Source organism: Hippocampus guttulatus, chromosome 17, assembly GCF_054856545.1.
Source record: "Hippocampus guttulatus isolate MCC_2025c chromosome 17, RoL_Hgut_1.0, whole genome shotgun sequence".
In the NCBI taxonomy this organism is placed as follows: Eukaryota; Metazoa; Chordata; class Actinopteri; order Syngnathiformes; family Syngnathidae; genus Hippocampus; species Hippocampus guttulatus.
Genome location: NC_141277.1, coordinates 11,776,504 through 11,791,533, shown reverse-complemented (window position 1 = coordinate 11,791,533; position 15,030 = coordinate 11,776,504). Strand labels below are relative to the sequence as shown.

Sequence of the window (15,030 nt, the reverse complement as noted above, 5' to 3'; positions counted from 1 at the left end):
GACTGAATGAAAACACACTCAATCGGAATATACAGGCTGAAGCCATCGACGGTGTCGTTGACCCATTTGAAAATATTGCAACTTCCACAAACAGAACTGCTCTTGCAATGGAGACATTGTTTGAAATACAAACGCTATGGCAACGAGGTAAAAATTACCATCACAACTACTGTGCTAAATAGACAATCTTGATGGATTGCGTGACGTTTACGTCAGTCTCTGCACATCTGAAAAAAAAATGGCTGTTCAGAATTAAATGGAGAGACAAGTGAATACCAGCTTATGTGATTGACGATAGACGAATAGATCGCTTGACATGTAAAAAGTTAACTTAAGACCTTGAATCAAAATGAATGACCAGTGTGTGACATCCTGTTTCCAATAAAGTAGGACATTCCATTGTGCTTTTCACAGAGACTGGAAAGTTCCAATTTCCTCCTTTTCTGGAATGTAACATCAATCTGCAATCTTTCCCTGGTGTACTGACGGTAATTATGCCTTCTGTCTTCACTTCTCTTGGATCAGCCGAATTAAGAAGCCCCCATCTTTGCTGTAGATCAAGTCTCCGCCTCCCTCCTCTTTTGAGCGCCATTCTTCCAAAGAAATTTGTCATATGAAGTGATTGCTTTCCTCTCCCGCCCCTCGGTGGCATTTAGCGATTCTCATTTGTATGTACATGCTCTTGCTGTGCGACCCGTTGGGCCCGCGAGATTGATCAACAATGTTTTATTACGCGCCAGTTGAAAGGCCGTTATTCCAAACGATGGTGTATTGATCGTGAGCACACGTGCATGGTTTGTAATTCATGGCCACATTCCGATGTCGTACACACACACACACACACACACACGCACACACACACACACACACACACACACACACACATACACACATTCTGTTTCTGCATACGTGTACACCTGAGACGTGTTTAAAAAGGGAGAGTGAAAGCGTGCCCATAATCTCGGACTAGGCACCCCACGGGAGTCCTGTATATTCTTGCACGATGAAACCTGCACTTTACGGAGGTGTACGAATGTTGCCTAAGCCTTCACAGCCTCATATTACACACTGAGCTGACAGATATTGATATGCAAAACAGGAGGATGCAGAAACAAAATACCGATAATTAAGTGAAGATGTTCCGGGTAGATTGGCGCTTTAGAGTGCGCACGTGGGACTCAGCACATGGTAAACCATATGCCTCTGTGCAGTCAGCACCATCCTTAGGGGTGTAAGTAGTGAGGGAGCGTGCGGAAGGGGGTTGGTGGGGGGGGGGGGGATTGTTATAACGACTGCTCTGTGCAAATGGAGCCGCGGAGAGTTGCACTGTTTCCTTATCACACTTTTATAGAGCCATCAGAGGTGAGTGATGCACTTCTTGCTATGGCTGTGTTGAAAGGGCACCTTGTGTGACATCAGTGCAAAGGTCAAAGGGCGGTCGGGTTTCATCACCAGTCACTAGAATGATTTTATGAATGTCAGGTGCTGTGTTATGTTGCACAAAGCCCACCCCCCCACACACACACCTCCACAGACCCCTCGCCGAGTCCCCAAGAGGGGCTTGAGGGAAGCGGGGAGGATTTCAATCCTGCCGGGGGCGACGGCTTCACTGTGCCATCCACTTACACAAACGGCAGGATCAGCGCTCCACACAAGAATAATTACAAGATAATGGGTAGTAATGCTGCCCGATCTGTCCCGATTATCTCCTGGCAGCAACCGGCACAGCGCCATCTGGTGCCAGATCTCGGGGCAGCGGCTGCTCTGCCACATGAAAAGGAGCCGGGTTTAGGCTTAATCTCACACCCATTCTGTTATTGACTGTCTGCATGATGCTGTATGCAAAAGCCAGAGTGTGCGAGCATGTGCCCCTCTGAGATGGTCGACTCATATCGCAGGAAAAAAGAGAAAAAAAACGGAGATTGCATTTACATTACATGTACGGGTGACAGCTGGCGTTGCGGAGTGTCTTGGTGAGCGACAGTAAAACAGAGTGTTTTTGAGATTCACCAAGCGCTGCTATATGGACAAGTGTCTGTCATGCCGGGCTCTGGCTAGGCTTAACTCCCACCCTGCGTCTTCTTAAACAGGCTCTATCCCACAGCTCTGGGCCAATTCACGATGACAGTCCATTGTATGGCCGCTGCGGCCAGAGCTTTAGTGCCTTACAGGGCTCTTTGTGCCTTGTGTTTACAGACGCTTTACATTCCCAGCAGGATTCAAAAGCCCCTCAAACTGCTCTACACCTTTGATGAAACGCGGCAACCTCGCTCAGCTTTGTTTCACTTTTAGATTGAAGGCTAACAGGGAGATTTATCAAAGATTCCGGACGGATAATTTCTCTTTTTTTTTTTTTTTTTTCGCACAACGGTAATGGACTGACTTGGATGACCTTGAAGCGTATCATTTAATTCGGTGTTTTACAACCTCTACTGAACCAAGGCAAAAAAAATAAATTAATTAAAAAAAATCTCACAGTACATGCACCAAACTAAAAGTGGAGAGGTAAATTATGTACCTTTTGTCATCTAGCTAAATAGCGTTTAATCGTTCTTTGTTCTGCCTGTCTCTGGTAGATATTATTAGTAAATAAAGAGTACGCAGTACTTACAGACCAACATTTTTAAATTGGAAATACAATTAGGGAGGGTTCTTTTAGCCTGGATTGTCTGAGCAATTGGCAACCAAGCTATTAACATCAATGATAATTGGTCATTGTTTGATCAAAAAGACAGATATCAATCAAAATGTTCAATAAGCAAGCCTCTCCCTCTGTGCTGTCTTTTAAAGGACGAATATACGCTCACAGGGAAAACATTGTGTACACTCTTTTATTAAATGATTGGGTTTCAGTGCAAGAGTTGTGTTGGAAACCCGGAGTCACGCTGACAGCGAGGTGCTTCTAATATGTTCCTACTACAATACCAAGAGCGCTTTTGCTTTATATGTATTTCCTTTTTTTCAGGAATCTGGAACAAATTATGCATGTGAGACTTGAAGCAACGATTCTAACATTATCAATGTTTGCACATTTTTTTAAAAATCAGTTTGATCAAATCACATGACCTTAATCAGTAGAATAAATTTCCATTGTTGAGATCATTTGGAATCACTTATAGATTTTCCTCATATAAATTTAACAATTGAGACACGCTGCTCCCCCGTTGGAAGGTTCCTTCACTTTTCTGTGACATGACACCTCAGGAATTGTCATAATAGCCTTATGCGGTGTTTCATGGTCATTTTGCTGGGCGCGGCCAAAAAACATGAACACCCACTGCCAGCCAGCTGTATCACTCACTCACTCACCTTCCACCTCAAGCTGCACCCCCACCACCCCCCAAAACCCTGCACCCATCACCGTCTTTTTCATTTCCATGCACAACCTTTGCCGACTCTGGCGACGCTAACTCTCCTAATCCCGAGGTAGGGAGGATAATTTATGAAGCATTTACATGAAGAAGCCCAGCTAATTGGAAGCATGTGTCTTGATAAGCCTCACCAGCGCAGACGCGCTGCAGATGAGCAGGCTGGGATCCTCCGTGCCTCTACGTTAACGTCACAGTGATCGCTTCATCTTACAAAAAAAGAAATGATTTTTTTTTTCTCATTGAATATGAAAGCCGTCAGGTTGTGAAGGCAGCAATATAGCGGCGCCATATGTCGAGGAGGCCAAGCCATCATCGCAGAGTGTCTGTAAATCTGTCTTTTGTTTGCCCGGACACGTTCACACACAGCATTTCTCTCAGCCTAACTGCCCTATCAGCAAAGAAATGAGATGTCGAGGGGGCATTCACAAGTCTTGACCCCCCCTTGGCTGCCGTGTCCAGAGGGAGGTCAAAGGCCTGAGAGTCAGTCTTCTGCCAGCCGGCTAAGTGGGCACAAGCCATTTCGATGTCGCATGACAATGATGATCCTCTTCCCCCCCCCAACTTCACCTCCGGAGCCACGGCTTTATTCTTTCCACACCAACCCTCCCCTCCTCATTTACATCAGGTCGTTTGTTATGACTTTATGATTATATATGGGCCTTTGTCTGGCTGCGCATGTACCTGCACCGCTCCCAGCTGGTCCCCATTAATAACAAGGCCCTGCTGTAGACAGAGCAAAAGAGACGGAGGAGCTTGTTAGCGTCATAGGCGAGCGCCGGGGGCTCAGCATGTGAAAGCGGAAGGAAGGGCCGACAGGACAGTTGGGAGATGTACAGTGCGCACGCACCCTAACACGCGCCTGGAGTATCGGCGACAACAAATGTGAAGTACATGACATGATGTCCTGCATTTGTCCCAGCAATTGCACAGAGCCATGATGGCATATTTGTGAAAAAGCGCATGTGTAAATGTGTCACTCCGCTGGAGTTGGCGTGCGGGCTCGACGAGGGGCATAATGAGGCCGACCGGACGGAGCGACCGGCTCCTCCATTGTGGCTCCCAAATGGCAGCAGAAGCCTGTAAAATCTGCATCTCCTGATCTCCGCTTCAGGAGTCGGTTGGGAATAAAGGCGTGAAAATAGGATTTATTTAGCACGCCTCATCAAAAGGGAATTAGCAGGGTTTGGGGAGGGAAGAGCAGGCTCTGTTTGGAGCGACTTTGAATGGCGGGATCATCCCTGTAATCCCCGGCCTCCCTCCTGGCCGCCTGCACCCCCAGAAAATGCAGACAATCACCCACATTAGCTCTAAAGATGCCTTATGCAGCCTCATCCTCAACCTCAACCCGGGAACAATCTGTTCAGCAGGTGAGGTTCAAATCACCTGCTTCCGTTCTTCGTTTCTGCAAATCTCTTATCTTTTAATTCCTCCTCTCCCTTCAAAACATGGCCGCGGAGCTGTCAGACTCGCTGATACGGAGGCTGACAGCCGAGAGCTGGCGCGCCAACATGCAACAAACAACCAGCGAGCATGTAAACTAAAGCAAACAAAGCCCCTCTCCGCTCCTCCAAAGGCAGGATCCCTCCCACCTGCCACCGAGATGCTGATGAAACATACAGTAACACACAACAGCCATTAAATGGGTGAACAAGTAAAACAAAATTGTACAATATCAGTGTGTGTGTGTGTGTGAGTGTGTGTCTTGAGGCGGCGGAGGGGTGGAGGTGGGGGTGGGAGGGGGGCATATCTCAGTCGCGCATATGAAGCGTGTTCATTATCATTCCCGCTCATGTTTGTGTTATTTCACTTCTCGGCTGAAGATTTGGCAGCTGGGTGCATTGTGGGAGATTTGTTACCTGAGGGAAAGTGCCACGGCGGTGGGGTCTCCACTGGCAAATCGCTGCCAATGAGGCATTAAGGTCAAGTTCCAGACAAATAGACATCCCGCTCCACAAGTATCTAATCAGATGTGAAGGCGGGTATCAATTATTGACAGGGAGCGGAATTTCCAAAACAAGCTAGGTCGTACCGCTGAATTTATCTTGGCTGCACATGAATGCAGTTTAAGCTATTTTGCTTGAAAAAATAACAATAATAATAAAATACCCCTCCACCAAAGCTCAAATGAGGCTAAAGTCTACATTTTAAACAAATGAAGTTTTAATTGCCTTACAGTATGTTAACAACATGAATCAATATCTCCTCCTCCCGTGGGCTCCCTTCCGCTGCTCCCTCTTTTTCTTCCTCTCAGGGGTAGCGCTGACATTATGGGCCAGAATAAGCAATGCGGCATTCATACGGTAGATACCGTATATCTCAGTAGCCAAGTAATTCTTGCTCGCTTTATGTATCCTGGAGGCTGCATTGGGCCCCAGCAGAGCCATAGCTCCTTTATGTAACACCCAAGAGAATGTGCCCCCCGTGCAGGTACGTGCCGGAGAGAAAGAAACAGCATCAGTAACCTGTCTGCTGCGCACCAGGTTTCCGGGCCCACCTTCACCCCTCCTCCGAGATGTTGTCCCCTCTTTTCTTCTCTCCCTCTCTCCCCGTGCCAGCAACCTAATCATCGACGGTCCCCATTGCCGTGATTTATAGCCCGGTGCGGCGCCGAAAACCAATAGATCAGGCTTGAGGCAGGGGGGTTCGAGAGGCAAAAGTGGGACTGTGGCGGATGGGTGGGGACGGGGAGAAAAACCCACCGATGATGAAGTGCTAGGATGCAGATGGAAGGAAGAGCATCATCAGAGTTCACAGTAGGCATCCCGTCATCCTCAGGTGCACGTCCCACATTTAAAAAAAAAAATCTCTCAACAACTCTCTCTGCATTCCCCCTCTTTTCTTTCTTGACTGTACCCTGTCCGTGTTGAAGGGTCTTAATGTCAAGGATTATTTATATCAAGCGTCCGCTAACTGATGGGGTGATTCATGGCCATGATGCTAACAAAATTATGGAATCAACCTGAAATTAACCATACGAACCACCCCATCTCGAAGTAACAAGATAAGTTTCAATTTGCATAAATTGGGTTCCCTTTGTTGACTTTGGTCAGGAGGACTATGGACCATTGGTTTTTCCAAAACAGATTCAGTTCATCAAAATTCTTGGCCTATCTGGTGTGAATCGCGGCCACAGTATCTCAATCAGGCTGAGGTCAGGACTTTGACTCAGTAGCTGGATCGATGAATACACCATTAGATACCAAATATGACAGATGTCAAACTCAAGGCCCGAGGGCCATATCTGGCCCGCCACATCCTTTTATGTGCACCTTCATGTTCCGTGCTAAATATCCAAAAAGTCAAATAGTCTTCCTTTTAAAAACATTGAGATACTGGGAGCATTTTTTAAAACAAATTTCCCTGTTAAAATTAATCTAATTTGATTTGAACAACCATTTTTTACTAGTCTCTGATTTCAAACTGAGCTATTTAGGAATTTGTTGTGTGTATCTAATATGAGGTGCTCAAACATTTGGGTTCGGCACTGCAAAAGAAACCATAACTAGGACACAAAAATGTGTTTACGGATGTGTGGATGGATGGAAACGGATGGATGAAGGCCTTAACATACTCACAAATGCAAAGATGGCAGCGCGGTGTAGATGTATGGAGGGGTGGAAAGGCAGTGATGCAGTTCAGATGAATAATTGGATGGATGGAAGGACACATGGAAAGATACGTAGAAAGATGCAAGGATCCTGGCAGTTAAAAAGACCCCCCCCCCCCCACCCCCCCTATTGGCCACCTGGCCTCCACATTCTCCAGTGGACATGTAGTGTTCATCCTTGGAGAGTACACTTGATGAAAATCATAGATTGGATTATGGCTTCCAAGACAGACTGACCGTGTCCAATCACTCTGAAGCGGCTTGCAATGAGGAATATTCTCCTTCTGTCTGGACTGGTGGCTCTGCGAGGTTGACACACACACGCAAACACACGCACACACTCGGCGCCCAGGGCCTCCTGGGGACTGCTACATGGGTCTGACGAGGAACTAAGGGGGGAGGAAAAGAAAGAGAAATGTCTTAAATGACATCCCCATTGTGAGCGGGAGCGGGACGATAGTACTTTGCAAAACTGCTCACAATGAGGACAGGAGAAACCCTTTATCCGACAGGGGCCCGGCAGCGTGCTCTCTATTACCATAGTCATTTAAATACAGTAATCTCATTTTCTGCTTCAGCCGAGGGGGCATGCTAAATTTCCTAGGTGAAGGGAGGTGGGAAATATATACGCGCGGTGTCCAAGGCGTACGGATTAGTGATCTTTTCGTGTTGTGCGCGTGTATGTGTTTGTGTGTGCGTACGTGCATGCGTGCATGTGTGCGCTAATTATCTGCAAAAGGCAATTTTCTTCAAAAAGATATGAATCTTGTAATATATTTTGTTGGCTGAATAGTTCATGGATAAACATCCGTGAAATGTTTCAGAGGCGTCACATAATCAGTGAAGCTGGCCAAAAAGAAAAAAAACATTGATTTTCACCACTTCCCCATAAAAGACAACAACAGACTAGCTCGTACCTTTGATTTGACGAGACACAAAAAGTGACCTCAACGGCAAGTAATTGCTTTGTGTTAGGCTGAATGTGGAAGCCAAACTGATGAGTTGAACAATTTAACTTTTAACACAATAAGTTATCAAGTTTTACCCTGAGAAGTTTCGTGTTTTGATAAATTATGGTATCACGTGAAGATGTGATGAGTTTCGACATAACAACACGGATCACCGTGTGGAGCCCTTTTGTGTATTATCAAATCAAAGTTACTGACTACATAATTACTAACGCCACAAATAAATGAAGAAATAAGGCCAGGTGTTTGAAATTATTTACGATTTTAAAATAAGACACATATAGCAACAAAGGGCTCTGCCACTGATCTGAACCGGAAGTCATTCCTTCGCCGTCTTATGCTGAATGCGGAAGCCGAAATGATCATGTTTTAACGTGGAACTTATCATGTTGTAACGTAATGTTAATTTTTTTTTTTTTTTTATGGTGTGGCAGCAATGCACTTCTGTGGCGAATCCTTCATATACACGGTGTCTGATGTTTTCTCACCTCAAACTATTTGCGTTATAATTGTGATATAGCGAATGCAAATGTCATTTGTTGTCGTCAAAGAAATTCTCAAAGTCAGGCCAATAGCAAAAATCGCAAGTGTCATTTTAGAAGTGTCTCTCGGTATGATGAAGTATATTTTCGCTGCAACCACAGTAATAAAAATATTGTTTCATGAATACTCCAAGACGGAGTTCGTTAACGCTCAGCATTAGGATGCTGCTCGTTAAGACATTCGCTGTGTTGGAATGAACCAGCGCAATTCTTTGAGAATTATAATTGTTACTATAACGGAACACCTTCAACAAAGTTACTCTCATCTTTCTATAAAACCATGACTCAAAACTTTAGCTTAGACGGCTCTGCTGCAAGCGCGCGAGTGCATGTGTGTGTGCGCGCGCGCGCATGTGTGACGGATGGGGCCCGTGACACCAGCTGCTCTCGGGTATCATATCAGATCACACACAACAAAAGAGGAGCTGGGGAGAAAAAGCTGTTTCCAGCCAAGCTGTTCCCATTCTTCTGCGCTTCCGGTCCAGTAGAAGAGTTGATGAAGTTTAAATGAAGCAGAATTAGGAGATCAAGCGAACACGGGAGCTGGCGTTGATGCTATCCGGCTGGATCTTTCTCTCCTCGCACCCGAGGGATGGAACCAGGGAGGGACAGCTGACCTGGATGAAATTGAGAGAAAAAAAACCACGGAGGGGGGAAAAAGGAGCGAGGAGGAGTGAGATGGAGAGGGGGGGGGGGGAGAAGAAGTATTCCCTAAATGTGATAATCTCCAATCACCTCTAACATCAATTCAGTCAAGGCCCGGGTTAATGAGCTCGCAGCCCGATCAAGCGTTATGCGGCGGTACCCACCACCACCCCTACCCCCACCATTGCCGCTTTTCTTTCATTCGCACTCGCTCTCATCATCATTGTTGTTCTTTTGATTTAATCCCTCTTACTTCAGCTGATTTGAGCAAGGAGGGACGGCGGGGAGGGAAAAGCCTATTACCCAAGCTCCTCTGCTCTCAACTATCTAAATGCTAACGATGTGAGGGGGCGAGGGTGAGCAAAATTATGATGGGAGGAAGACGCAGAAAGGGAAATGGAATGGATGGAGGACGTGATGCGGCAGCGGAGGTGAGGGAGGGGCTAAGATTCGCTTGCTCTCGGCCTCACCGGGAGCGTTTTTTTTTCTTTTTTTTTTCCAAAGCTTCATGCAGAGAAGAAAGACCAGCATCCTGTGTTGACCCCGAGTCCTCAAGGTCAAAACACCCAATCATGGCTTTTTTCTTCCAGCCGGTCGGCTTGCCAATTGCCTCTGCTCTTTTTTTTTTCTACCCGTTTCTTATTGATTAAAGCACAAATGCATTTCCACTTGTTGCACAAAATGACATGTTGTCGGTTCAAATTCCTTTGACTAGTGTACTTGCTTGGAAAAGCTCACATTGATTTTCAAGTTTGTGTCATGTCGAGTAGAAACTAACTGCGGTGTCAGATTGTTTTTCAAATTAATTCACCTTGCTCCTCGTTGCCTATTTAATTGTTTTATAGTAACCCTTTCGTGTACCCTGTAACTTGTTGACATGATAATCTGTCCACTGTAGTGACCATTGTCCTTTAACTCATTCACTCCCAAAGACGTTTTTAAACGTCCTTTCAGACTTGTTCTAGAATTGGCTGGTACTGAATGAGTTTTTAATGGGTTAATATCAATGTATTCCTATTTGGACTTGAAACTCCAGCACGCCTGCAACCATATTGAGGATAAACGGTTCAGATCATGAATGAATTGATGGGGAGTAATAATTAGTTTGAATAAAATGATAGTGCAGGCGAAATTGCCCCCTATTTTTGGCAGCTTGTATATTCTATGGAATCCATAGCCAATGGGTGAGCTGGTCTCCCTCATGTTCCAATTGTGTCTTTTTTGGTTTGTTTGCACTCAGAGGCCCGCTAAAAACAAGACAGAAAATATTTGCCACTTGCCAGAGCTGAAATGATAAGCCATGGTTTAACACCATTGTGGGGTGCAGTAAAACCCACAGAGCTGTTTTGGAGAATGCAAAAAAAAGTCACATTTTGCTTCTGCGGGCAATTTCAATAGGGCACCCGGTAGCAAGACACCTGTGTGTCCCAAATGAATCGCCTTGCAAGTTCACGCGGGCGCTGGGCAAATTTACAACGCGCTACTCTCTCAACTGTGACAATCATTTGGATTTGTTTTGGCAGCCTTGTATTCAAGCTTTCGCTTCATCTCAAATGCACAAGAATAATGGAGGCATTTTCTCCACGTGCGCGCACACACAACCTGCTTGTTCACATCTGCTTGAGAGGCAAAGTCACTTATTCGAAGCAGAACGGGCCGACTCCCAGCCTCCTCTTTGAAGAATCCCATTTAATTTCATATTGGCCAATGAAACAGTGGAGGGTGAGAGGCAAGTGAACAATCAATCTTTGTAATGTGATCCACGGATTGAGCACGGTGAGTAAATGTTTGCGCAGGCAGCCATCCAAGCCCGCAGTGAAACGAATTTGGCAAAAAAAGGAATCTATCCAGGGCAGGCCTCTCTCTTGATCTCCCTCCTGCCCGACAGTAGTCGGGTATCAAGCACATTATATTCCAGCGCTCTGTGCATTTTTCATATAGGCTTACCTTTTATGTTTTATGTACGCCAGCTCGGGGGAGAACAGCTGTGTGGGCGCCGCATCCTCTGTAAGTTTCCAGCGAGAGGGAGAACTCATTTTCAGTGGGAGAAGTGGAGCAGAATGCCAAACGTGGCGAGCGCGGTACCTGCGAACAAGCGGCAGCCGCCAAGGCCTGCCATTACCATAATACACGGAAACAACACCTCGCACGCTGTCGCCGCCGTAATTTGAAAACAGATTGACGGCTTTACAAGTTTGCACCTTTTTCTACGCCCTGACCTCAGTGACCTCCATCTTGCCTGTCAACTTCTAGAATCAAAATGACATCGGGAGGCTTATTTGCAGTTGTTGCAGACTTCTCCGGGATAATCTGGTGTTGTCTGTAATAATGCAAATAGATAATTCTCTCACCGTGGTGCACTTGATTCTGTGGAACTGTACCGCCGATCAAAACCCAAGTGTGATTTTATGATTGATCCTACTTGCTCCTTCATCCCAAATTGATAAATCCTTCAAGCTGTGACTGTTGCAATATGATACACTTCTGCATTGTAATAGAGCAGATTTAAAACGGCATGGGGCAAACTCCTTCAGGAATAATTATTCTGAAAGAAAATAGGTCTGTTTCCGTTTCACAAGTCGGCAGAGAAAATACTTCATTGAAAACCCAAACGCTTCCATGGATTCATTTTTGTTGTTTTTTTTACACGCACTGGTTTGAAATACAAATAAATAATAAGCGCACCCTATGATGTTTACATACAAGTCAAAGAATCTTTACTGTGATTCAGGAGTAATTTTACATTAGTAATATATCATATAGAACAAAACAGTTATGCTTATAAATTTTCTGTAGCCCCACTGAATATGAATTGAAATTATATAAATCACAAAAAAAGAATGTGCTTTAGTGTGCATGCCCTTCACACCCATTTTGAATTACATGTGAATGAAATTCATAATGGGTGTTAGAATCATTTTGAAGGTGAATCTAGCATGTACATATTCTATTTTACTTTGAAAGTGTTTTTTTTTTTTGTGCAACTGTAAATTGAATTAGGATAATATGCACCGGCCTCAGAAAGCTAACTGGTTTGAAACTACCGGTATTAAAAAGCACACACAATTTCCGTGCGTGTGCTTTTTAGCTGACTGTAAATTAATCCCGTTTCAACAGTGCTGAAAGTTTTGGTACTGTTTTAATTCAATTATTTTGCGCACAAATAACAAAAATAATGGGTTAAAAAAATTCTAATGAAATTCCTCATCAGTCTTGCATAGGGGAGATTTCCTTGAATTTTTTTCCTTGACACCACAAACACACATTCGGTAAGGGAGGCTGTCAGAATGATGACACTGTGGACATGCAGGTGTAGGGCTGCAAAGATGGTTGAAGCCATCATTTATCTATTTGCATGTTTAGCTTAAACTACTTATTGTGGACAGACAGACTTTGACTATAGCATGACCTTACTCTGAACCTTGAAATGTGACCACTACTTGAACCTTATGGTATGACCTTGACTTGAACTGCCATAGCAACGGAAAATAATGTTAACACCTTTTGCAGACATAGATCAGACAACGCTGTAAATGCATCTCTTGGCTGGCTTGCGGTTTTGCGCTTGCAGCCTTGTTCCAACCAAAAGCGAAGGCCCTGCAAACAATTCTGGTTTTCGTGGAGGCCAGTATTAAGGCGGCTTCTAAGAAAAGCTAAAATGTTGCAACATTAAAGCACTGCCACTATGTTTCATGTTTTTTGAAAATAAAAGTATTTGATGATTCCATTAAGAAATGATAAGAAGCCAAGAACATTACAGCGGTCATCCAGAAACCGAAAGGGAGATATCCATTAGGAGTTCTGCCCTGCGTAGGCTATATAAGACTTGTCTAGAGATGTTGCCTTTGCGCATTTGTGCCTTGACCACAACGATTGCTTGCATCGCACTTGTGCCCTGAACGTTCAGATAAAGCTTCTTGCAAGAACTTCTCCATTTCCAGCCTCTGATTTCGCACCTCACCTCAGCCCGAATTCAAACGAACACGCGGAGGACCTGGAGGAAGCAGAGGACGGCGAAAGGATCCCGCCCTGACCACAACCACCTCTCCCTCCCCCGCCTCCATCATGGTCAATCAAGTGTCTTTCTGGCAAACGTTCCAGTCTCAACATGTTTGTATTTACAGGTTCCTTTTTTTGGGTGGGGGGCTGCCAGTCTTCAGGACAGGATAAGCCACCCCTCACAACAATTACAGAACCATCAGGTGTCCAAAGACTCTGTCTCATAATAACTAGCATGGGATTATTGAAACAATAAATGCCGTATACAAAAGTATGCCTCCACCCAACAAACGGCGAGAAAAGGAAATGACAAGTTATTCACAATCAGTTTCCGATTGTTCCCATGGCCTGTTTTTGGCTGAGTTATATCCTTTTCTCGTAACACACTTGCGCATTTCCGCAGGGCCATCCACAAGGGTCCCAGTTCTTTAAAACATGCTGTGACCAGTTGACAAATGTGTTCTGCTGGAATGTAGCAATGGCCTATAAACTCCGCGTGAAGTTTTTCCTGCAGTGATAGTTGGTCACTCTTCACTCTGAGGGATTTTTTCATGCAAACATGCCAAAGTTGGAAAAGACCTAGTGAGAGCATTCTTGTGCCATTCGTAATCTCGAATTGTTGTAATGACTTTTATTTATTCACTCATGCAAAGTAGCATCATGGGTTGTTTCTTAACACAATGATTTGCAGTTATGGTTCAAATCCAATAAAACTTCATTCCCTCCGATCACTGTCACATACAATATGCATACATATACAAAGAGCGACATTCTGACTCAACACAAGGTACTGTATTATAAACCCACATTTGCATATCTATAAAACAAGCATTTTGTGTTGTTGTTGTTGCAGATCTTGTTCCAGATCTTCACACCGCACCTAAACTCCAGTGATCACCACTTACTCTATACTTTGCTGTGGATGTCTTCAGGTAGGGAATGTACTGGCACCTCTTGCTATGACCTCTATTGGCCAAATGTCCCCCAAATGTTAAACACAGAAAAAACAGGCCTGTCTTGGGATAAAGAACTGTATGGATAGTACACTATTGCAGTGGGATGTGGAAAAATTGCTCTGTGTACACTTCAACAGATCTCAGGGGACAGCTCAGACTCTCTGTTTCCTAATTGATTCCACTGTTCCCTGCAGTTCATCAGAATGAGACTTGGTCTTTTTCCAAGAAAGGGAAAGCACTGCAAGTGCACACATGGACGTGGTGATACTGTAAAGTATACAGTATGTTACACATGGAGTGACAATGAAGAAGACATAGTACCCTTTCGGATTAGCAAAAATGTTGGAACGTGTAGTTGCAAATAATTTAACCTACCATATGATTCACTCATTGAAAATCAGTCCAGTGCATTGATCCCAGTTGAGGGCCTTGTAGATGTGTGACAATTAATCCAACAATGCCACCCTCATCATAAATGAAGAGGATTAGATGGTATTGAGTTCTGAACCTCTCATAAATGCATAACCTTCATCAGTTTGCCAGGAAAATTACATAATGCACTTTTTTGGACTCAGCGTGGTCGGGTAGAACTGAGTGAGTAAAATAATTAAACTGAAACAATGTAGGAAGGAAACGAAAAGAGGGAAGGCAGGAAATCAATATAAAAACATTCCAAAGTTGATCCTGAAATTAGACTTTCAGGCAGTATGTCTGGGCCATTGCTACCCGGACCAACACCAAATGAATCATACTATAATATACAGTATTCTGCAGTTGTTATTATTTTTTAACCTGTCTTCAACAATGAGACTTGTTGAAGTCGACGAGGAAGTTGAATTTAAACATCCTTACGTTATGTTAAATGATGGCTCAAACCGTAACTTGAAGATTTTTAGACTATTAAACGGAAACTTGCAGTCTTATGTAAAGTCTAGATTTTCA

The 15,030-nt window shown here is 44.4% G+C and overlaps 1 long non-coding RNA gene across 1 annotated transcript; it reads right to left on the bottom strand.

The window, feature by feature from the left end:
* Window positions 1-7,790: 7,790 nt before the first annotated feature.
* LOC147192123 (uncharacterized) lies at window positions 7,791-14,699 on the bottom strand. The gene is made up of 3 exons (XR_015103478.1): window positions 14,464-14,699; window positions 11,081-11,218; window positions 7,791-9,105 (listed from the first exon to the last, which is right to left on the bottom strand). It is a non-coding gene; the product is annotated as an uncharacterized LOC147192123 (long non-coding RNA).
* Between the last annotated feature and the right edge of the window lie 331 nt (window positions 14,700-15,030).